At 44.9% G+C, this 24,676-nt stretch overlaps 1 long non-coding RNA gene and 1 pseudogene across 1 annotated transcript; both read left to right on the top strand.

Moving 5' to 3' along the window:
• Positions 1 to 402: 402 nt before the first annotated feature.
• LOC110257583 (uncharacterized) lies at positions 403 to 21,668 on the top strand. The gene is made up of 2 exons (XR_002340403.2): positions 403 to 587; positions 19,061 to 21,668. It is a non-coding gene; the product is annotated as an uncharacterized LOC110257583 (long non-coding RNA).
• Positions 22,807 to 23,027, top strand: LOC100522773 (ubiquitin like 5 pseudogene; annotated as a pseudogene).

Raw genomic sequence — 24,676 nt, 5'->3', positions numbered from 1 at the left:
AGATGGGTCTCTCAATGAAGATAATTCCGGAGTTCCCGTCGTGGCTCAGTGGTTAATGAATCCGACTAGGAACCATGAGGTTGTGGGTTTGATCCCTGCCCTTGCTCAGTGGGTTAAGAATCTGGCGTTGCAGACGCAGCTCGGATCCCGCGTTGCTGTGGCTCTGGCGTAGGCCAGTGGCTACAGCTCTGATTCGACCCCAAGCCTGGGAACCTCCAGACACCTCAGGAGCAGCCCAAGAAATGGCAAAAAGACAAAAAAAAGAAAAAAAAAAGTGAAGATGATGCTCAGCTGAGAGCTGTTTACCCCAAGGTCTGGCCTCGCCCTTGGGGCAGCCCCGCCCACCAGGTGGGCAGCCACTCAGCCCAGAGCTTTAAAGCCCAACCCCCTAGCCCTAACCTGGGACGACGTTGAAGAGCCCTTCCAGCTTCGGAGCTCCGGGCAGGCAGGGCCGGTGGAGGCCTTTTTGGTGACTGTAAGGGACTCCCTTCACAAGCGCCCTGCCCAGGGAACCTCCTGGCTCCACGCTTCCATCGCAGAGACCGACCTGCGCCGCGCCGCCCCGCCCCAGCTGCTGGTGGACTCAGGTGAGTGAGAGGGAAGCCGGCTGTTACTCCGCGGCGTGATGTGGCTGCTCTCTGCCACCCTTGGAGGGCTGGCCTGCGGAAGGAGGGGGATTATTTGTCCCTGTTGACTCTCCAAGGAGCTGATGAAACATTCATCCAGGCAATAGGAAATGGCGGGGCCTCGTGAAGCGGCAGTGTTGAGTCAGTAGGGAGGATGTTGGCTAAAGCTCTCATGGGTAGGGGTCAATGTCTTTCACCTGACCCATCTCTTAACTTGTTTTCTTAGCCCCCCCCTTTTTTTTTGGTTTTCTTTTTTGGTCTTTTTAGGACCGCCCTTGCAACAGATGGAGGTTCCCAGACTAGGGGTGGAATTGGAGCTGTGGCCTCTGGCCTAGGTCACAGCCACAGCAAGCCAGATCCAAGTCGTGTCTGCCACCTGTACCACAGCTCATGGCAACGCGGGATCCTTAAGCCCCTGGCCAGGCCAGGGATCTAACCTGCGTCCTCATGGATGCTAGTCAGATTCACTTCCGCTGAGACACCAGGGGAACTCCTCTTAATCTGTTTTCTATCACCTGGGAATCGGAACTACCCGCCATCTAGTAAAATCCCTTTCACTCGTATGGATCGCAGGGCAATGCCTCATCTTAGCATCCTGTAAGAAAAAGCTGAGGAGGATTCACAATAAGCTAAACACACCTTTTATCCATTATTAATTTTTTAGAATAAAACCTCAATTCATCAATCAATTGGCAAAGGTAAAAACATGATGATACTTAATACAGGTGAGACCATGAGGAAATGGTCACTGTTGTCAAATATTGTAAAGACTTCAATTCTCTCTTAATTTAAAGTCAATGAAATACTGATTATACTGATTGCAAATCCCACTGGGATCTTTATAAGCATTGGAAAAAGAAAAAGAGTATAAAAACTCTTTGGAAAGGACATGTAAGGACTTGCTCTACCAAACATAGAAATTGAAGGTGTAAAACTATGGGGAAAACATATAAAACTAAAGAAGTGAAGAGTGTATTTGTGCAAAAAAAAAGATCAGTCCATCAATGATACAGGATAGAGCCTGAAGGACCCCCACCCCTGGATGGAAGGGAATTTGTTAATGTGACAGAGATGGCATTTCTTATCAGTAGGGAAAAGATGACCCATTCATTGGATAATTTTATGTCAGGTGATAAAGTTAGTTCCTGCCTCACAAAAACCAGACAACAAAATAAATCCTAGGCATGAGTTGGACAACAGTCTAGAAAAGGCAAGATGGTAAATATTTTCAACGTGGTGGGCCCTACAATTTCTGTCACAAATATTTAACTTTGCCCTTGTAGTGCAAAAGCTGTCATCAGTGATATGTAAGCAGTAATGTAGCTGTGTTCCAATGAAACTTTATTCACAGTAACAGCAGGCTGGGCTTGGCAAGAATGCAGACTGCTGACACCTGGGTTGAAAGATCATCAGCATTAAATTATGTATGTATTAGAATAGATATGTGTAAGAGAAAACATAGGGAAGCTTGTTATCACATTGATATGAGAAAGGCCTTCCTCTAAGCAAGACGCAAATGAAAAGGATTAGTTGGAAATACCTTCTCTGGGCAAGAATGTGGGAAAGGTTTTTAAATGTATTCTTTGTGAGCTATTAATTCCATTACAAGGAATTTATCCTAGAGTATAGAGTATATATCATGCGCAGGGATATACCCACGTCTCTGTACACCTGTGTATAGAAAAAGTTGAGATTAAGCTACATGTTTATTAGCAGAGGTTTAATTAAATTCTAGTACATCTTATGTCTGGTGTAGCGTAGCATGAAAAGAATAAGGCTCTACACAAACTTACACAGAAAGATAAACTTGATCCATTAAGTTTAAAAAAAGCAATTACCTTCTGGAGTGTATACAGACAGTCCATGACTTAACGATTTTCCAACTTTACAATAGTGTAAAAGTGATACATATTCAGTGGAAGCCGTACTTTGAAATTTGTTTTTTTTTTTTTTTTTTTTTTTTTTTTTTAAATTAAATTTTATTTTCCCACTGTACAGCAAGGGGGTCAGGTTATCCTTACATGTATAAATTACAATTACAGTTTTTCCCCCACCATTTCTTCTGTTGCAACATGAGTATCTAGACATAGTTCTCAATGCTATTCAGCGGGATCTCCTTGTAAATCTATTCTACGTTGTGACTGATAAGCCCAAGCTCCCGATCCCTCCCACTCCCTCCCCCTCCCATCAGGCAACCACAAGTCTCTTCTCCAAGTCCATGATTGATTTTCTTTTCTGAGGAGATGTTCATTTGTGCTGGATATTAGATTCCAGTTATAAGTGATGTCATATGGTATTTGTCTTTGTCTTTCTGGCTCATTTCACTCAGTATGAGATTCTCTAGTTCCATCCATGTTGCTGCAAATGGCATGATGTCATCCTTTTTTATGGCTGAGTAGTATTCCATCGTGTATATATACCACATCTTCCGAATCCAATCCTCTGTCGATGGACATTTGGATTGTTTCCATGTCCTGGCTATTGTGAATAGTGCTGCAATGAACATGCGGGTGCATGTGTCTCTTTTAAGTAGAGCTTTGTCCGGATAGATGCCCAAGAGTGGGATTGCAGGGTCATATGGAAGTTCTATGTATAGATTTCTAAGGTATCTCCAAACTGTTCTCCATAGTGGCTGTACCAGTTTACATTCCCACCAACAGTGCAGGAGGGTTCCCTTTTCTCCACAGCCCCTCCAGCACTTGTTATTTGTGGATTTATTAATGATGGCCATTCTGACTGGTGTGAGGTGGTATCTCATGGTAGTTTTGATTTGCATTTCTCTTATAATCAGCGATGTTGAGCATTTTTTCATGTGTTTGTTGGCCATCTGTATATCTTCCTTGGAGAAATGTCTATTCAGGTCTTTTGCCCATTTTTCCATTGATTGATTGGTTTTTTTGCTGTTGAGTTGTATAAGTTGCTTGTATATTCTAGAGATTAAGCCCTTGTCAGTTGCATCATTTGAAACTATTTTCTCCCATTCTGTAAGTTGTCTTTTTGTTTTCTTTTTGGTTTCCTTTGCTGTGCAAAAGCTTTTCAGTTTGATGAGGTCCCATGGGTTTATTTTTGCTCTAGTTTCTATTGCTTTGGGAGACTGACCTGAGAAAATATTCATGATGTTGATGTCAGAGAGTGTTTTGCCTATGTTTTCTTCTAGGAGTTTGATGGTGTCCTGTCGTATATTTAAGTCTTTCAGCCATTTGGAGTTTATTTTTGTGCATGGTGTGAGGGTGTGTTCTAGTTTCATTGCTTTGCATACAGCTGTCCAGGTTTCCCAGCAATGCTTGCTGAATAGACTTTCCTTTTCCCATTTGATGTTCTTGCCTCCCTTGTCAAAGATTAATTGACCATAGGTGTCAGGGTTAATTTCCAGATTCTCTATTCTGTTCCATTGGTCTGTCTGTCTGTTTTGATACCAGTACCACACTGTTTTGATGACTGTGGCTTTGTAGTATTTCTTGAAGTCTGGGAGAGTGATGCCTCCTGCTTGGTTTTTGTTTCTCAGGATTGCTTTGGCGATTCTGGGTCTTTTGTTGTTCCATATAAATGTTTGGATTGTTTGTTCTAGTTCTGTGAAAAATGTCATGGGTAATTTGATAGGGATTGCATTGAATCTGTAGATTGCTTTGGGTAGGATGGCCATTTTCACAATATTGATTTTTCCAATCCATGAACATGGAATATCTTTCCATTTTTTTACATCTTCTTTGATTTCTTTGATTAAGGTTTTATAGTTCTCGGCATATAGGTCCTTTACCTCTTTGGTTAGGTGTATTCCGAGGTATTTGATTTTGTGAGGTACAATTTTAAAAGGTATCGTATTTTTGTATTCCTTTTCTAATGCTTCATTGCTGGTATACAGAAATGCAACTGACTTCTGAATGTTAATCTTATATCCTGCCACTTTGCTGAATTTATTAATCAGTTCAAGGAGTTTTGGGGTTGAGTCCTTAGGGTTTTCTAGGTATAGAATCATGTCATCTGCATACAGTGACAGTTTGATCTCTTCTCTTCCTATATGGATGCCTTTGATTTCTTTTGTTTGTCTAATTGCTGTGGCTAAGACTTCCAAAACTATGTTGAAGAGCAGTGGTGAGAGTGGGCATCCCTGTCTTGTTCCAGATTTGAGTGAGAAGGCTTTCAGTTTTTCCCCATTGAGGATTATATTTGCTATGGGTTTATCATAAATGGCTTTGATTATATTCAGGAATGTTCCCTCTATACCCACTTTGGCGAGGGTCTTGATCATGAATGGATGTTGAACTTTGTCAAATGCTTTTTCTGCATCTATTGAGATGATCATATGATTTTTGACTTTTTTTTTGTTAATGTGGTGTATGATGTTGATTGATTTGCGTATGTTGAACCATCCTTGTGAACCTGGGATGAACCCAACCTGGTCATGGTGTATAATTTTTTTGATATGTTGTTGGATTCGGTTGGCTAAGATTTTTTTGAGAAGTTTTGCATCTATATTCATCAATGATATTGGGCGATAGTTTTCTTTTTTGGTGGTATCTCTGCCTGGTTTTGGAATGAGGGTGATGGTGGCCTCATAGAATGTCTTTGGGAGTATTCCTTCTTCTTCAACCTTTTGAAAGAGTTTAAGGAGGATGGGCACCAATTCCTCTTTATATGTTTGATAGAATTCACCTGTGAAGCCATCTGGTCCTGGACTTTTATTTGTAGGGAGTGATTTTATGACCTCTTCAATTTCATTTCTAGTGATTGGTCTGTTCAGTTGGTCTGTTTCTGCTTGATTCAGTTTTGGCAGGCTGTAAGATTCTAGAAAATTGTCCATTTCTTCCAGATTGTCAAACTTATTGCCATATAGTTGTTCATAGTATTCTCTTATGGTTTTTTGTATTTCTGCTGTATCCGTTGTGATTTCTCCTTTTTCATTTATAATTTTGGTGATTTGGGTTCTTTCTCTCCTCTTTTTAGTGAGTCTGGCCAGGGGTTTATCAATTTTGTTCACCTTTTCAAAGAACCAGCTCTTGGTTTTATTAATTTTCTCTATTGTTTTTTGAGTCTCTATTTTATTGATTTCTTCTTTGATCTTTACAATTTCCTTCCTTCTGCTGACTTTAGGACTTCTTTGCTCTTCTTTTTCTAATTCATTTAGGTGGAGGGTTAAGTTGTCAATTTGGGATCTTTCTTCTTTTTTGAGAAAGGCCTGGATTGCTATAAATTTCCCTCTGAGCACTGCTTTCGCAGCATCCCATAGATTTTGAGAGGTTGTGTCTTCATTATCATTTGTTTCAAGATAGTTTTTAATTTCCTTCTTGATTTCCTCATTGACCCATTGGTTTTTTAGTAGCATGTTGTTTAGTCTCCATGCAGTAGGTTTTTTCTCTTTGCTTTTCCCATGGTTGATTTCTAATTTCATGGCATTGTGGTCAGAGAAGATACTTGAGATAATTTCTATGCTCCTAAATTTATTGAGATTCGCTTTATGTCCCAATATGTGGTCGATTCTTGAGAATGTTCCATGAGCATTTGAGAAGAATGTGTATTCTGATTTTTTTGGATGTAGTGTCCTGAAGATATCAATTAAGTCTAACTTTTCTATTGTTTCCTTTAGGATCTCTGTTGCTTTATTGGTTTTCTGTCTAGAGGATCTGTCCATTGATGTGAGGGGGGTATTTAGGTCTCCTACTATGATTGTATTCTCATCAATATCTCCCTTTATGTCTGTTAATATTTGTTGTATGTATCTGGGTGCTCCTATGTTTGGGGCATATATGTTGATGATAGTAACATCCTCTCCTTGGATGGATCCCTTAATCATTAAATAGTGTCCTTCTTTGTCTTTCTTTATGTCTTTTGTTTTAAAGTCTATTTTGTCTGATATGAGCGTTGCAACTCCTGCTTTTCTGTCATGTCTATTGGCATGAAATACTTTTCCCCAGCCTTTCACTTTCAATCTATATGTATCTTTTGTCCTAAGGTGAGTTTCTTGTAGGCAGCATATTGAAGGTTTTTGCCGTTTTATCCACTCAGCCATTCTGTGTCTTTTGATTGGGGCATTCAGTCCATTGACATTTAAGGTGATAATTGATAGATGATTATTTATTGCCATTTGATCCTCGTGTTCCAGTTGATTCTATGGTTCTCCATTCTTCTTTTTTTTTTTTTTTTTTTTTTTTGGTTGGATGGTCTCCTGTTATTATCTGCTTGAGTGTATTTTTTTTTTCATTTTTTGCACATGCAATATTTGGTTTTGGCTTGTGGTTGCCCTGTTTTTTAAGTATGCTAACCCCTTCCCATAATTGTGTGTTTTAGCCTGATGGTCCTGTAAGTTCAAACACTTCATTATTATATTAAAATTAAGAAGAGAGACATACATACAAACAAAAAGGATTATTTACCTCCTAACATCCCTTGCCCACATTTTATGGTTTTGATGACTCTTTTATTTTTTTCTTTTTAATTTTATTTTGTTTGAAGCATGTTCATGATTAAATCTGTATGCTGGCTTATTTGAGTGACTGCTCTCTGATTGTATCTTCCTCAGTCCTAGTTCTTCCTCTTCTTCTTCTTCTTCTTTTTTTTTTTTTCTTTTCTTTTTTCTTCCCTTTCCTTCCTTTCTTTTTGGTTTAGAGAAGCCCTTTCAATATTTCCTTTAACCTGGGTTTTGTGTTGCTGTATTCTTTAAGTTTTTGTTTGTTGGGAAAAATTTTTATTTCCCCTTCTATTTTAAATGATATTCTTGCTGGATAAAGTATTCTAGGTTGCATATTTTTTCCTTTGAGCACTTTAAATATCTCTTGCCATTCCCTCCTGGCCTGTAGTGTTTCTGCAGAGAAATCAGCTGATATTCTTATGGGGGTTCCCTTGTAGGTAACATTCTGTTTTTCTCTTGCTGCCTTTAGGATCCTCTCTTTATCACTAACTTTTGCCATTTTTATTATGATGTGTCTTGGTGTGGGTCTGTTTGGGTTCAGTTTGTTTGGGGCCCTCTGTGCTTCTTGTATCTTGAATCCAGTATCCTTTAGATTTGGGAAGTTTCCAGCGATAATTTCTTCAAATATATTTTCCATTCCTTTATCTTTTTCTACTCCTTCTGGAATTCCTATTATGCGTAGATTGGCCCGTTTTATATTATCCCATAGGTCTCTTATATTGCTTTCCAGTTTTTTGATTCGGTTTTCTGTCTGTTGACCAGATTGAGTGATTTCCATTATTCTATCTTCCATATCACTGATTCGTTCTTCTGCATTATTCATTCTGGTTTTTACTGCCCCTAGTTCAGTTTGCATCTCTGCAAATGAATGTTCTAGTTTTTCTTGGCTCCTCCTTATATTTTCTAGCTCCTTTCTGAGGGTATCTGCATTGCTGTTCATATCTTCTCTTAATTCCTTCAGTATTTTCACTATTTCTCTTTTGAACTCCAGGTCTGTCAGACTGCAGAGATCAGTTTCATTGTTGACTGTTTTAGGTGAGTTCTCCTGTTGGTTTGACTGGGGGTGGTTTCTCAGCTTCTTCATCTTGCTTGTTGTCTTCTTTCTCCTGAGGGAGTTGTACTCTCCGTTATCGGGTAGTGCTTGCCTTGTCACTGCCCTGGAATATTTCCTGAGGGCTGTCGTTGTTGGTCAATCTTTTTTTTGAGACAGTGTGGCTTTTCTGGAGTGTTGATGGGACTAACAGTGTTTCTTTGAAGCAAAGGAGGACTTCCTGAGGGCAGACAGGACTGGGAGGTCCACCCCACGATGGTAGCAGATTTCACTTGGTTCTCAGCACCCCCTGGGGTCTTGGGCGGGTAGCAGGGCCTTTGGAGACTCAAGAGGCTCCTCCCCAGAACAGCCCGACTCAGAAAGACCGTCTGAGATCTTTTCCCAAGTCGGCCAGGCTTGTTGCAGCTTTTCTGGGCTGCAGGGGGTCCTGCCTGGAGCTGGCAGTCCTATGCAGCTGGTCCACTAGGTCTCAGCACCCCCTGGGGTCTTGGGCGGGTAGCAGGGCCCTTGGAGACTCAAGAGGCTCCTCCCCAGGACAGCCTGACTCAGAAAGACCGTCTGAGATCTTTTCCCAAGTCGGCCAGGCTTGTTGCAGCTTTTCTGGGCTGCAGGGGGTCCTGCCTGGAGCTGGCAGTCCTATGCAGCTGGTCCACTAGGTCTCAGCACCCCTTGGGGTCTTGGGCGGGTAGCAGGGCCCTTGGAGGCTCAAGAGGCTCCTCCCCAGGGCAGCCCGATTCAGAACGACCGTTTGAGATCTTTTCTCGATTCGGCCAGGCTTGTTGCAGGTTTTCTGGGCTGCAGGGGGTCCTGCCTGGAGCTGGCAGTCCTATGCAGCTGGTCCACTAGGTCTCAGCACCCCCTGGGGTCTTGGGCGGGTAGCAGGGCCCTTGGAGGCTCAAGAGGCTCCTCCCCAGGACAGCCCGACTCAGAAAGACCGTCTGAGATCTTTTCCCAAGTCGGCCAGGCTTGTTGCAGCTTTTCTGGGCTGCAGGGGGTCCTGCCTGGAGCTGGCAGTCCTATGCAGCTGGTCCACTAGGTCTCAGCACCCCTTGGGGTCTTGGGCGGGTAGCAGGGCCTTTGGAGGCTCAAGAGGCTCCTCCCCAGAACAGCCCGACTCAGAAAGACCGTCTGAGATCTTTTCCCAAGTCGGCCAGGCTTGTTGCAGCTTTTCTGGTCTGCAGGGGGTCCTGCTTGGAGCTGGCAGTCCTATGCAGCTGGTCCACTAGGTCTCAGCACCCCCTGGGGTCTTGGGCGGGTAGCAGGGCCCTTGGAGACTCAAGAGGCTCCTCCCCAGGACAGCCTGACTCAGAAAGACCGTCTGAGATCTTTTCCCAAGTCGGCCAGGCTTGTTGCAGCTTTTCTGGGCTGCAGGGGGTCCTGCCTGGAGCTGGCAGTCCTATGCAGCTGGTCCACTAGGTCTCAGCACCCCTTGGGGTCTTGGGCGGGTAGCAGGGCCCTTGGAGGCTCAAGAGGCTCCTCCCCAGGGCAGCCCGATTCAGAACGACCGTTTGAGATCTTTTCTCGATTCGGCCAGGCTTGTTGCAGGTTTTCTGGGCTGCAGGGGGTCCTGCCTGGAGCTGGCAGTCCTATGCAGCTGGTCCACTAGGTCTCAGCACCCCCTGGGGTCTTGGGCGGGTAGCAGGGCCCTTGGAGGCTCAAGAGGCTCCTCCCCAGGACAGCCCGACTCAGAAAGACCGTCTGAGATCTTTTCCCAAGTCGGCCAGGCTTGTTGCAGCTTTTCTGGGCTGCAGGGGGTCCTGCCTGGAGCTGGCAGTCCTATGCAGCTGGTCCACTAGGTCTCAGCACCCCCTGGGGTCTTGGGCGGGTAGCAGGGCCCTTGGAGGCTCAAGAGGCTCCTCCCCAGGACAGCCCGACTCAGAAAGATCGTCTGAGATCTTTTCCCGATTCGGCCAGGCTTGTTGCAGCTTTTCTGGGCTGCAGGGGGTCCTGCCTGGAGCTGGCAGTCCTATGCAGCTGGTCCACTAGGTCTTAGCACCCCCTGGGGTCTTGGGCGTGTAGCAAGGCCCTTGGAGACTCAAGAGGCTCCTCCCCGGGGGAGCCCGTCTCAGAAAAACCGTCGGAGAATTAGGTCGATCTATTCACGGCCTGGCTAGGCTTGTTCTAGCTTTTCTGGGCTGCAGGCCTTTTTTAGGGGGCTGGTGGTGTTTGGTGCTGCTCTGTGGAAGTGTAGCCCCTCCAAAGGGCAAGCAGGCCTGTGCAGGGAGAGCCCCTGCGGTGGTAGGCTTCAGGCAATTGTTGAGGCCAGCCCTCCTGGATGGCAGGCAGCCCCAGGTTCGGCGAGAGCGTAGGGGGTGGCGGGGGTGGGGGGAGGGAATGCACTGGGAAGCACAGCTTTCTGCTAGCTAGCGGGCCTGTAAGCTTGTTGTGGCGTGGGGGGTATTCTATGGGGACCCACCCCTTCTTCTCTCCCCTCCCCAGCACGGGCGCAGACCAGGCTCTTCTCCCAGGTTCCCTCTGAGGCGGCTTTCCACTTCCCCGCCCCTAGAGTATTGCTCCCTTCCTCTGCGACAGCTTTGTTTTCTAGTCTCCCAGGCAGTCTCTGCCCCGTCAAATGGTTTAGAGACCTCCCAAGCAGTTTCCGCTCTTCCCCGCCCCCCTAGCCCGGGGACTAATCTCTGGAGCCGAGGTCTCGGTGCCCAGCCCCCACCCCCAGGCGTCCCCCGGCCCTTTCTTGGGGACTAACCTTCGGAGGCGAGGTCTCGGTGCCCAGCCCCAACCCAGGTGTCCCCCGGCCCCCTCTCGGGGACCAACCTTCAGAGCTGAGGTCTCGGTGCCCAGCCCCCACCCAGGCGTCCCCCGGCCCTTTCCCGGGGACTAACCTCTGGAGCCGAGGATTCGGTGCCCAGCCCCCACCCAGGCGTCTCAATTTTTGGTGACTGTGCCCGTAGTTCAGATGGTCCGTTGGGTTCTTGATCGTTTTTCCGTACTCCGACTTACTGCTACACTCTTCTCTGCATCTGGAGATTCCTCCGGTTGGTTTGATCTTTCCCCGGTAGGAGACTTTCCAGGGTGCGGGATCCCTTTCTCCTCCGCAGTTCCCTTTCGGGAGCGCCGGTCCCGCTCGGATTCACCTTCTCTCACTCTCCTCTTTTCTCCCGTTCTGCCCAATAATGTCACGAATTTCTTGCCGTTATTGGAGTTTAGGTTCCTCTGCCAGCGATTGGTTGTTGTTCTGTGCGAGTCATTTCTTCTGTAGATGTGTTTTTTTTTTGTTGTGTTTGTGGGAGAGGGCGAGCGTGTCCCCCTACTCCTCCGCCATCTTGTCCTCTCTGAAATTTGAATTGTGATTTTTTTCCCAGGCTACCATACTCTCTCATGATGCTGGGCAGGGCAGCAAGCTGCAGCTCCCTGCTGGCCACGCAAACACAAGGGTAAACAACCCATACTCCTGTTTTTCATCAGTAGAGTAGTTGATAAATTACATGAGATATTCAATACCTTATAAAATTGGCTTCGTGTTAGATGATTTTGCCCAACTTGAGGCTAATGGAAGTGCTCTGAGATGTTTAAGGTCAGTGAGGCTAAGCTATGGTATTTGGTAGACTGGTGTTTTTTTTGTTGTTGTTGTTTTGTCTTTTTGTCTTTTTTAGGGCCACACCTGCAGCATATGGAGGCTCCCAGACTAGGGGTCTAATTGGAGCTGTTGCTGCCAGCCTATGCCAGAGCCACAGCAATGCCAGATCCAAGCTGTATCTGCGACCTACACCACAGCTCATGGCAATGCTGGATCCTCAACCCACTGAGTGAGGCCAGGGATCTTACCCGCAACCTCATGGTTGCTAGTCGGATTCATTTCTGCTGTGCCACGATGGGAACTCCTAGTGGATTGGTGTTTTAAATGCATTTCAGCTTCATGATGTTTTCCACTTATGATGGGTTTATTAAGATGTAACCCCATCGTAAGTCAAAAAAGATCTGTAGTAACATCTTATTTTTGTTGTAAATATGTGTGTGTGTGACACACACACACACACACACACACACATAAATACAATTCTAGAAAGATAGCCATCATTTGTTACCTCTGAGAGCAGGGTAGAGGTGAAGGGAGCAATTTCCCACAGTCTACGAGTGTACTTATGCCCTGCTGTGTCATTTGGGTGCTTTATTGAACACACATTAGGTCAACATAAGAAAGATCTTCCCAGGTGTTCCTATAGTGGCTCAGCAGTAACAAACCCAACTAGGATCCATGAAGACACAGGTTCAATCCCTGGCCCTGCTCAGTGGGTTAAGGATCTGGCATTGCTATGAGCTGTGGTGTAGGTCGCAGACACGGCTCATATCTGGCATGGCTGTGGCATTGACCAGCAGCTGAAGCTCTAATTAGCCGCTAGCCTGGGAACTTCTATATGCCGCAGGTACAACCATAAAAAGCAAAAAAAAAAAAAAAAACAACTTTGTGAGGCTGTACTCTGTACTCTGGGTCATGCAGCATGGAATTAGGGAAGTCCGCGGTCGTTTTTCTGGAGACTGATGAGAGGAGGGAGGGTGTGTAACTGTCCTGTGGGTTTTAGAAACTGGCACACTGAGGACCGTGCTTAGGGCCCCACCAGAGGCCTCTGTGGGGTGGGGATGGACACTGTCCTATGCCTGAGGGGCTGTAAGCATGAAAGGGGCAGAGCGCGCCTTGGCCTGTAAGCAGTTCTTGTTGCATGGCCTCCTGCCTTGGGACAGAGCATTGGCCTAAGGCCACGGAAGAGATTCTGAATGGGGTTAAATAAGGTAATAGGTGTGTAACCCAAGTATAACTGTTGCCCCCATGGCCCGTGCTCAGTGCAGTTTCTTTCGCAGATAAACAGTGGTCCAGTTAAAAAGTCTTGAGAAACATCAGAGATCTTTTACTGTGGTTGTCCGGAAGGCGATGGTGTAAGGGTTTTGCAGAAGACTTCCTGGAGGAGTTCCCGTCATGGCGCAGTGGTTAACGAATCCGACTAGGAACCATGAGGTTGTGGGTTTGATCCCTGGCCTTGCTCAGTGGGTTAAGGATCTGGCATTGCCGTGAGCTGTGGTGTAGGTCTCAGATGCGGCTCAGATCCCACGTTGCTGTGGCTCTGGCCTAGGCCGGTGGCTACAGCTCCGATTCGACCCCTAGCCTGGGAACCTCCATATGCCACAGGATCGGCCCAAGAAATGGCAAAAAGACAAAAAAAAAAAAAAAAAATCCAACTAGGAACCATGAGGTTGTGGGTTCGATCCCTGGCCTCGCTCAGCGGGTTAAGGATCCGGCGTTGCTGTGAGCTGTGGTGTAAGTTGCAGACGCAGCTTGGATCTCACATTGCTGTGGCTCTGGTGAAGGCCGGTGGCCACAGCTCCGATTAGACCCCTAGGCTGGGAACCTCCATGTGCCGCAGGAGCAGCCCTAGAAAAGGCAAAAAGACAAAAAAAAAAAAAAAAAAAAAGTCTTCCTGGAAACCACCTTACCTGCTTCCCTCACTCACAGAAGCTGCTGAACCCTTGCTTCTCTGTCCCATTCATAGAGTACCCTCACAGATATGTGGGTCTCATTTTCTTCATTCTCCCCCAAATACTGAGCTTACACATGGCACAGGTCTGTGGGACATGGAATCTATCTTCTTAGGAAAATCACATCCCCATGGAATATGGTGAACAAAAACCTGCATCGCCTTTATGTCCCTGGCATCTAAGATGCAGTAGGTATTCAGCAAGTGTTGATTGGTGGCACTTTCCCCACAGTACAGGTTTTGGATTTTCAGTGAGAGAGAATCAATGGGTTTATCAGCACAGATTTTACCCAGAGTCTAAACCAGAGCCGCTGCCTTGATTTGAGTTCTCCATGCCCTGGTGTATGGAATGTCCCCTATTTTGCATGTGCAGGTCTGGCATAACATTCATCTTAAAGTGTCCAAGTCTCTTTTCTGCATCATTTGTCTATCTATGGAGGTTCTTCCAATTTCTAATGAGAGGTGCTTCTGTTGTACTAAAAAGGGCTCCTTGTTTTTTGTTTTTGTTTTTTTTCCAGAAAAATATGGAAACTTTCAAGTGGCTTCCTGACCAGGATTCTGCTTGTACCTCTAAACTCTCTCTCTCCTTTCCTTAGGCTACTCACAGTTCCCACACATTCGCCATGCTGGTCCCTCTGTTTTTAACATTCCTGCTCCTTCATCCAACTGACTCCTATGCAGTCAATAGCTTACCTGGCATCTCCTTCAGGAAACTGGCACCTCTGTTGACACGTATCACACTGCAGTATAACTGTCTTTTGTGCCTATATGTCCCCCCACGGGAGTAAGTTCTCTGAGGATCAAGATGGTGCCTGTCTTGTCCATGGATGCATCCCCAGCAGCCGGCACAATGCCTGGCACACAAAAGACACTTGCTAAGTGCTTCCTGGATGCTTGAAGACAGAGGCGCCTAGCTTGAGTAGCTCAGGCAATCATTATAGACCTTCCTTTTCTTTAATTGAATATAGTTCACTTACAATGTTGTGTTAGTTTCAGGTGTACAGTAGAGTGATTAAGTTATACATGTCCCTTATCCATTCTTTTTCAGAGTCTTTTTCCCATACAGGTTAGTACAGAATATTGAGTAGAGTTCCCTGTGCTATACAGTAGGTCCTTACTAGTTATCTTTTTATATATAGTAGTGTGTATATGTTAATCCCAAACTCCCAGTTTATCCCTCGCCCTCTCCTTTCCCCTTTGGTAACCATAAGTTTGTTTTCTAAGTCTGTGAGTCTGTTTCTGTTTTGAGGATAAGTTCATCTGTATCATATTTTAAATTCTGCGTATAAATGATATCATATGATATTTGTCTTTCTCTGACTGACTTTACTTCGTATGATCATCTCTAGGTTCATCCATGTTGCTGCAAATGGCATTGTTTCATTCTTTTTATGACTAATAGCCCATCGTGTATAGGTACCACATCTTCTTTCTCCATTCATCTGTCAGCGGATGCATAACTTGCTTCCACATCTTGGCTGTTATAAATAGTGCTGCTGTGAACACTGGGGTGAATGTATCTTTTTAAATGAGAGTTTTCTCTGGGTATATGCTCAGGAGTAGGATTTCTGGCTAATACAGCAACTCTGTTTTAAGTTTTTAGGGAAACTCTGTACTGTTTTCCGGAGTGGCAGCATCAATTAACATTCCCGCCAGCAGTGCAGGCGGGTTTCCTCTTCTCACACGCTCTCCAGCATTTGTTATTTGCACAATTTTGATGATGACCATTCTGACCTGTGTGAGGCGATGCCTCATTGCAGTTTTATTTGCATCTCTCCAGTAATTAGCGAAGTTGAGCATCTTTTCCTGTGCCTGTTGGCCATCTGTATGTCTTCTTTGGAGAAATGTCTATTGAGGTCTTCTGCCCGTTTTTAGATTGGGTTTTTGTTGGCTTGTTACTGAGTTATTTGAGCCGTTCGTATGTTTTGGAAATTAAGCCCTTGTCAATTGCATTGTCTGCAGATATTTTCTTCCAGTCTATAGGTTGGTTGTCTTTTCATCTTGTTTATAATTTCCTTTGCTGTGCAAAAGCTTGTAAGTTTGATTGGGTCCTATTTGTTTATTTTTGCTTTCATTTCTATGGCCTTGGGAGACTGACCTAAGAAAACATTGCTGTGATTTATGTCAAAAAAATTTTGCCTATGTTCTCTGTTAGTCTTATGGTGTTATGTCTTATATTTTAAGTCTTTAAGCCATTTCGGTTTATTTTTGCATATGGCCTGAGGAAGTGTTCTAACCTCATTGATTTACATGCAGCTGTCCAGCTCTCCCAACACTGCTTGCCTTCTTTGTCAAGGATTAATTGACCATAGGTATGTGGGTTTGTTATAGACTGTTCTTTATGCAAAGAATACTCCCATGTATCTACCTTGTCAGCTTCAAATTCAAACTGTGAGTAGATCTGAGCCCAGAAATTTTCATAGTTAAGTTACTTTAAATTAGCCTTTTAATTTAGCCTCTGAAAAACTGAAAATATGCTGAATGTCTATCAATAAAAAATCCGATTGGGTGAAATATGAAGCATGGATGCTTTGGGATATTCTACAGCTCCCAAAGGAGAAAAAAAATAGAACCGTATGTACTTATCTGGAAGGCTGTCCATGATATATTAAGTGAAAAGGACAGATTGCAAAGCAGTGTGTATATTTAGATATAAACTCATTTTTGTAAAACCAAAAAAAAGTGGAAAGAAAGCAGAGGAAAATTCATATAGGATGAGTTATGCATGTGTGAAGAAACACAGATTGGTGCGAATGAATTCTTGTCACACTATTGACCTTGGCTACTTCTGAAGATCAGCACTGAAGAGGAGAAATGATGCATTTTACATATCTTTGTAACATTCGACGTGCAAAAATAAATAAATATTTTTATTTTTTAATCCAATAATTAAATCCCACTGGCAAGCACACTGAAGTCATGATAGACTCCCAAGTTTTCACAAAACACTGTATATCCGTGCTTCAAAAATTTTGGTGCACGTGAGGATCAGCTGGAGGCTTGTTAAAACACAGATTGCCAGGCCTCTCACATCCAGAATTTGGCTCAGCAGGTCTGAGATCAGGCCGGGGAATATGCATTTCCCAGGAGGTGCTGATGCTGCTGGTCCGTGGTCTGACTTTGAGGAGCACTGCTGTGTATCCGATTTCCCTGACGAGTAAGATGTCAAGGGCATCCTCAAGGGTACCTGAAAAGGACCGAGAGACTGAGACGAGTACGGTGTTCAGGTGTGATGCTTGAGTACCATCAGTGATGGGGAAACTGTACTCATTCTGTTCAGTGGTACTTAACTTCCTCCGCAGAACCCGCGCTGTGACTCCCGGAGCAGACGCTCTCCTACATGCAGCTCCAAGACATTAAGTGTGGGGCTGATGTTGATGATCCATGCTTGCAGCTTTGCTGTGTCTCTTCTGCAGCTTTATTGCTCCATGTTCTCATGGGAGGTAGTTGATTCCCTGCTCGCTGCTTGAAATGAAGTTTTGCCTTTGTGGAAGTTGGCCATCCTGCAGGCACTTTGAAAGGCGCCTGGATCCACGTGACCTGAGGAGTCAACTATGGATTGAAGGGTCTATGAGAACTGCCACGTGATGGCAGCAAACGGTAATAGACAGTCATAGGTGGCTTGTTTGGTGAGGCTGATGATAAAGCCTTTAAAATGGAAGACCTGGAATTGCCATTGTGGCACAGTGGGAATGAATCCAACTAGTTACCATGATGTTGCGGGTTCAATCTCTGGCCTTGCTCAGTGGGTTAAGGATCTAGCGTTGCCAGGAGCTGTGAGGTGGGTTACAAATGTGGCTCAGATCTGGCGTTGCTGTGGCTGTGATGTAGGCCGGCAGCTGTAGCTCCAGTTGGACCTCTAGCCTAGGACCCTCCCTATGCCACGGATGCAGCCCTAAAAAGCAAAAAAAAAAAAAAAAAAACCATAAATAAAATAGCTAAAATGGGGTGGGAGTTATGTTGGGACTTTCCTAAAGGAGCGTGAGGGCTCTGCCAGGACGTTAGGGGTTCTTTGAATGTGCCGTGCTGTCTCACCACCTCTAGGTGGCTGAATTGCCATTTAGGCAAGTGGTTCAGACTGTAAGCTTTGATGTTAACATCTGCTTGACTGGGAACCCCAGCTCTGCTGCTGACGAGGTGTGTGATCCTGAGCAAAGTGCTTGATGTTTCTGAGTCCCCAGTTTCCCCACCTGTGAAAGGAGTAGAATATTAAGTACCACAGAGAAGTGTCCTTGGCTTTGAAGGAGAAAATGCTATGTGTAAAGATCCTAGGTATTTTTAATAGTTATCATCATCATGATGACAATATTTCATTGATTATAAGAAACACATTTAAACACTTAATCTCAGAGTTCTGGTCATGGCTCAGTGGAAACAAATCTGAGTAGCATCCATGAGGTTGCGGGTTCGATCCCCGGCCTTGCTCAGTGGGTTAAGGATCTGGCGTTGCTGTGAGCTGTGATGTAGGAGGAAGATGTGGCTGGGATCGTGCGTGGTTGTGGCTGTGGTGTAGGCTGTAGCTCCGATTTAACCCCTAGTCTGGGAACCTCCATATGCCATGGGTGTGGCCCTAGGGGAAAAAAAAAAAAAAAGACAAAAAACCCTCAAACTTTTAACCTCTGTGAAATCAGGAAGCATCTCACAATCGCTGTTAGCCATTGTGATGGTTATTGCCTGCGCATCAAAACTTGAAAAATAGGCATCTGCAACTTGTAAGAAAATCCCAGAAGCTATAGCAGAACTCTCATCTAAGAAAGACAGCAGGAGATCCTGTTGTGGCTCAGTGGTAACAAACCCGACTAGTATTCACGAGGATGCAGGTTTGGTCCCTGGCCTTGCTCAGTGGGTTGAGGGTCCAGCATGGCCGTGAGCCGTAGTGTGAGTCACAGATTTGGCTTGGCTCCTGCGTTGCTGTGGCTGTACTGTAGGCTGGCGCTTCTGAGTCAACCCCTAGCCTGGGGACCTTCATATGCCTCAGACACGGGCCTAAAAAGACCCAAAACAAAAAAAAAGGTAATGCAGCATCGCTAATACTCTCAGTGGCATGGTCTCAGAAATGATACGATGGTGAAAACCATGGACAGGGATCACTGGAGGATGAAAGTGACTTAGGAGAGTTGAATTCTCAGTGGAGGAGAAGGTTTTAGGAATAGCGGTACTGTATTATCCAAAGGCCAGCAGGGACCAGGCAGACATTCAATTTGGGGAATCGAGGAGAGTTTAACCAGGGAGCACCTTGCAGAGGTGTGGGCAGCCAGCAAAGAGAGCGGAGTAGCTCTGGACAGAAGACTAGGGAGCAATTAGCACTACCCCCCTTCTCTTGAAGGGGCAAGGAGATTGAGTGGGTAGTGGACCCCTGAGAAGGGAGCGGTGTGGAGAGGAGGGCTGGCGGGAGCTGTGGGCTTTGATAGAGGGAAGGGATCCAGAGGGAGGGAGCTGGGAGAGTAAATGCTCTCTCCTTAGGGACCTGCCACCCTCCCTCCTTCCTCAGGTGCTCCCGTTGGTTGAAGTGACAAAACTCTAAATGGCAAAAGGAGCCCTTACAAGTCCCTCAGTCAGCCTCCTGGGTCTAGAGCGAGGCAGAAAAGCCGGGAGGGTGACCTGGAGAGGCAAGAAGTGGATATGCCTACACACCGACCAACATGCTGCTCCCATTTTTCTTTCTATGAAGATATATAATACATGATTCTTAAAATCTTTGTAAGTATATTTGAGATCTCTTTCAAAATGTATAAAAAATAAGAATTCCAAGTAATAGAAAGAGCTTCAGTTTAGCTGTGGGACCTCCAAAGCCTGATAAAGCTTGGGAAATCCTATCTCATACCACACCCTCTGATCCATTTCGGGTCGATCACACCTCTAAATATAAAAGGGAAAACAATGCAGCTTTTAGGAGCTCAAGTTGGAAAATATTTTCTTCATTTTGGATAATCAAAAACTTCTGTAATAGGGCCCCAAAAAACAGTAAAGGAAAATATTAATAAACCAGACTAGATTTAAATTAACTTTTGGTTTTTCAAAAAATATTGAGTGAAAAGGGAAGCACAGAATGAGAAAAGTTATATGCAACACATATAACTTATGTGCAGAACATAATGGATCCTATAAAACAATGTATGCAACAACCCAGTAGGAAAAAATGGGTAAACAATTTCCACAGGTGGACAATAAACATTGTATAATGTTCAACCTCCTTAGTCATCCAGAAAATACAAAGTAAACTCACAACAAAGAGTAGAACAAAGTCACCGGAATAGCTAAGATTAAAACAATGGGAGTTCTCACTGTGACCTGGCAGATTAAGAAACTGACATAGTCTCCATGTGGATGACGATTCGATCCCTGGCCTTGCTCACTGGGTTACGGATCCAGCATCGCCACGGGCTAAACATAGGTCGAAGATGCAGCTCAAATCTGGCGTTGCTGTGGCTGCGGTGCAGGTTTGTAGCTGCACTCCAATTCAGCCCCCTACCCCTATATGCTGCAGGTGTGGCTGTAAAAAGAAAAAAAAAGATGGACAAGATGAAGCATGAGCAAGAACGTAAACTATGGGAAATTTTACACCCTGCTGGCAAAGTGTCAAGTGCTGTAACCACTTTGGAGAACTGGTATCACTTCGTAACATTGAATGGAAACCTATTATGTGATCTAGCAATTCAGCACCTAGATGTAAATCCAACAGAAAAGTGTGCTTGTGAACTCGAAAGACAGGAACAGAATTGTCCAGAGCGGGAAGAGTCACAGTGCCCCCAAACTGAAATGATTACATGAATGAGCCACAGCCACACATGACACGTGGATGAACAGACTTATATTCAAAATCAGGCAATATTACGCTGTGGTGCGACAAGTCAAGACAGCGATGCTCTCTGGGGAGAGGAGGAGGGTGAGTGCTTGGGGTGGGCTGTGAGGGCCAGTGCGGTACTGGTAACCATTCTGCAGTGTGACGTGGGCAACGCCCGCACAGGGGGCGCTCCCTTGAGATGGATTCATTGAGCTATTCGAGTATTCCGTGCACTTTTCTTTTTCTGTGTGTAGATCATAGTAAGAAAAATTTTAGAAAAGAAAAGGCTATATCCAAGTTCACAGGCATGAGATGTAAGGAGACACCAGGTAGAGGCTGATTTGGGAAGGAGAGAGTCTGGGATTGATGTAAGTGACTGAAGTTCTATTTTAACCCCAGAAGCACTGACTGGAATAGATCCTCATGTGCTGCCTCCCGACCCAAATCTGGAAAATCATGTCCTAAAGAGAAATTGTTATAGGCTTTAAATTTCACTCCATCATCACTGTCCTTTTCCAACCAGGCTCAAATTAAAGCTCTATTAAAAAGTGAATTCATTTAATAGAACTTAAATTGACTGGCTTATCTGTTGAAGCCAGGACTGCATTTCACAGCCCTCCACATACCAGCAAATGCATATATAACTCTTGGTTCTTTGCTGTTCCCAAGGTCTAAATAGCCTGTACATGAACAAAACAAATCCATGATACAAATTACGGGTATGGGTAATATAAAACTAATGGACCAAAATGACGTATTTTAACAATTTCTAAATAATGTTCTACACCTAACAGCATAATTTGAGGAACTCAACAAAGCAACAAAATCCATTAACACTCCCATTAGTCCAAAGCAATCTCCCTCTCTCGGGGACATCTCACATCTCTCAGCAGAATTTAACAGTTGCCCCGGTATGAGGGGCACAGTCATGTCACGATTCAACCCAGTCAGAGCCTCACGCACGAAGACTTTTCTCTTTGGTTTCATCCTGGATCAGATGACTGATCCAACCTGCACGCCCAAATAAACCAGCCAGTAAAATAAATGAAGCTATTGTGCACTACTCAGCTCCAACCACGTGGACATGGGGTAAGGAGTCCCCTGTGGTCATTGGAAAGTGCAAGGTCTTTCTCTGGGTCAACGACCGCCCCTGGGTGCCCACTTTATCCAGCACCAGGCTCGCTGCCACCATGGCAAAGAAGAATAAGACTCAGGCTCTGCCTTGAGCGCTCATGGTCATTCACTTATTCTAGAGAATTTAGAAACTGCATAAAAGCAAATTGAATAAAGCTAAAGCATCTCTATTTTACCACCCAAAGATGTTTTTACAAATACTTTTTCAGTTTTAGACAAATACTGCTATAGACTAAATGTTTGTGCGTGTACCCCCACCCCAAATTCATATGTTGAAACCCTAACCCCTAGCAGAATGGCATTAGGGGGTGAAGCCTTTGGGACGTGATTAGGTCACGAGGGTGAAACCCTCATGAACGGGATCAGTGTCCTGATAAAAGAGGCCCCAGAAATCTCCATTTCCCTCTGCCACTGGTGCACACCGCGAGAAGACAGCCAGCTATGGATCGGAAAGCTGACCTCACCCGGCATTGGCTCTTGATCTTGATCTTGGGCCTCCCAGCCCCCAGCACTGTGAGAAAGAAATTTCTGCTGTTTATAAACCTCCCCGTTATGGTATTTTAACAGCTCAAAGGGACTAAGAGAAACACACATAGTATTCTTTTTTTCTTTTTTAAATCAAAACATGCTCATCAGTCTGTGTACCATTTTGTCAACTGCTTTCTTTCAATTACTAGTTTGTAAACATTTTTCTACTGCCCTAAAAGCTGCATCTGGATGGAACCCGGTCTCTCTGGCCCATCCCTGAATCCTCAGCACCTGAAAGAAATTTCTAGCTGTCAGGCATCATTCTGTTCAATTGCTCTCTCTCTCTCTCTCTCTCTCTCTTTTTTTTTTTTTTCCTTTACAAGTGCTTCAAAAAAGGGGGAAGATTGTATATTATTACTTTTGTTAGAAGAGGGAAACTTTAGGAGTTCCTGCTGTGGTGCAGCAGATTAAGTGTCAGTGTTGTCTCCACAGTGGCTCAGGTTGCTGCTGAGGCATGGATTTGATCCCAGACCTGGTGCAGTGGGGTAAGCATCCAGTGTTGCTGCAGCTGTGCTGTACGTTGCAGCTGTAGCTCAGATTCAATCCCTGGCCTAGGAACTTCCATATGCCACAAGTGGGGGAAACTACAGTTTCTTCAAAAGGTTTCTATGGTTCTAAAGTCTTTTAGGATGGCCCTTAAATTTACAGATTTACTCTAAAAGGATACCTTTTCCTAAATACTTTTTTTTTTTTTAATTAAAAAAGAGGAAGGTTTCTCTGTCCTGGGCTCTGCCTTTGAGTGAGGAGGTGGTGTCGTCCGCTGATTCCAGGTGATTTGAGCTCCAGACAGGATGAACGAGGTTGTTTGCAACAACCATCTGGGGAGAAGGTCTGTGTTCAACGCAACACGGGTGACACTATCAGGGACCTTAAGAAGCTGATCGAAGCCCAAACTGGCACTCGTTAGAACAAGATCGTATTAAAGAAGTGCTACACGATTTTTCAGGACCACGTGTCTCGGGGGGACTGTGAAATCCATGACAGGATGAACCTGCAGTTTTATTACCAATAAAGCAGAATTCCTTCCCCCTCCCCGCTGGCCCTTCTCTCTTTTCCCACCCTTACGCCTACAATAGTGTGGCTGCTTGTTTTTGAAAACTCGCATTAATAAAAACAGAAGCTTAAAAAAAAAAAAAAAAAAAAAAAAAAAAAGGAAGGTTTGGGCATTCCCATCGTGGCGCAGTGGCTAATGAACCGGACTAGGATCCATGAGATTGCGGGTTTGATCCCCGGCCTTTCTCAGTGGGTTAAGGACCCGGTGTTGCTGTGAGCTGTGGTGTATGTCACAGGTGAGGCTCAGATTCTGCATTGCTGTGGCTGTGGTGTAGGCCAGCAGATGCAGCTCTGATTCAACCCCTAGCCTGGGAACTTCCGTATGCCCCAGGTGTGGCCCTAAAAAAGCCAAAAAAAAAAAAAAAAAAAAGGAGGAAGGTTTATTTGTCAGCCTTCACCTGCTCCAAGAGGCCTGGGGTTGTGAGTAAGAGCTTGGGTGCTGAAGGGACAGACAGGCTGAGTTCCCCTCCCGACTTTACACCCCCCCACCCCGTGATCCCCTTTTCTCCACCTTAAGAAAAAAGCAAAGATGAGGGTCTGCTTCTTAGGTCTGCAGGAAGCTGAAGTCAGCTAATGCTTGGATAGCCCTGACATGGATGGCACTCAGTACCTACCCAGTGTTGTTTTTTGTTTGTTTGTTTTTTCTTAGCTGTTGCTGCTACCTCTGAAGAGACTAAAATTCCCTGAGGCAGTGTCTGCATGGAGGCTGGTTTTACACAGAAGGGCTTTGCTCTGAAAGTGTTTCCTTTTAAGTTATGTCTATATTTCAAAATTGCTATCAGTGGAAGGTATGGAATTAACAGTTGTCTACAATGGAATACTCTTGGGTCCGTGCCAGCCTCAGCTCCCAGACAGCTGGGGGGCTGTGGGAGGGCTGACCCCGAGCTTCTGCCCCACTCTGCATGGCCTGCCCCTGCCTCCCCCTCACACATGTAGTGACTCCTGTGAAACATTAAAAAGTTGTAAGAAAAATGCCTTCCAAGTGTCTGAAAGAATAAAGCTCTAGGCCCTTCATTTCACCTGTTATTAGTAAAATGTCATACATTCCTTTGTCCATTTCTGTCAGGAAAGTTGAGCCCTGCTGGCATGCTGTTTTTGCTTATAGTTCTGACTAAGGAAATTTCAGAGCCTGGCTTTAAAAATAAGGAACAAGAGGAGTCCTAGGAAGAGATGAAAGAGAGTCCCCTTTCCCCCTTCTGGTGAGAGAAGGAGACCTTTTTCCCATAAAACCAGCTCCAATCATCTAATTTGACAAAAAGTTACATTGAGAGCTTTCACAGGAATATCAATCTTGCTTTTGTGTGTGAATGGCTGTTACCAGCTTATTTTCTTCCTTTATCAAAAATCTGCCCTTGAAAAATAATAGGAACAAAAAGGTTTTGTAAGAGCCCTAAGGCTTAGAAATTGGTGCCATGACCTGTGAAAATGCGATGCTTGTGATTCTCTGTGACTCTCCTCTGCCTTCCAAGATCCATGCTCTTCCTTTCTGAGGCCTGTGCTGGGCCCCAGGAGACTGAGCCCCAAGAAAGTCCAGCCCCCAGCCTTCCTTGGATGTCCTTGTTGGCCTTGGCCAATGGAAGAGTCTGGACTTTGGTCTTTGGTGAGGCA

Source organism: Sus scrofa, chromosome 18 (assembly GCF_054392235.1).
Source record: "Sus scrofa isolate SSC_HxYL_T2T_F1_AM1 chromosome 18, Sscrofa_HxYL_maternal_Yorkshire_Landrace_v2.0, whole genome shotgun sequence".
Classification (NCBI taxonomy): Eukaryota; Metazoa; Chordata; class Mammalia; order Artiodactyla; family Suidae; genus Sus; species Sus scrofa.
Note: the sequence above shows the minus strand (reverse complement) of the source record. Positions and strands in the feature narration are given on the sequence as shown.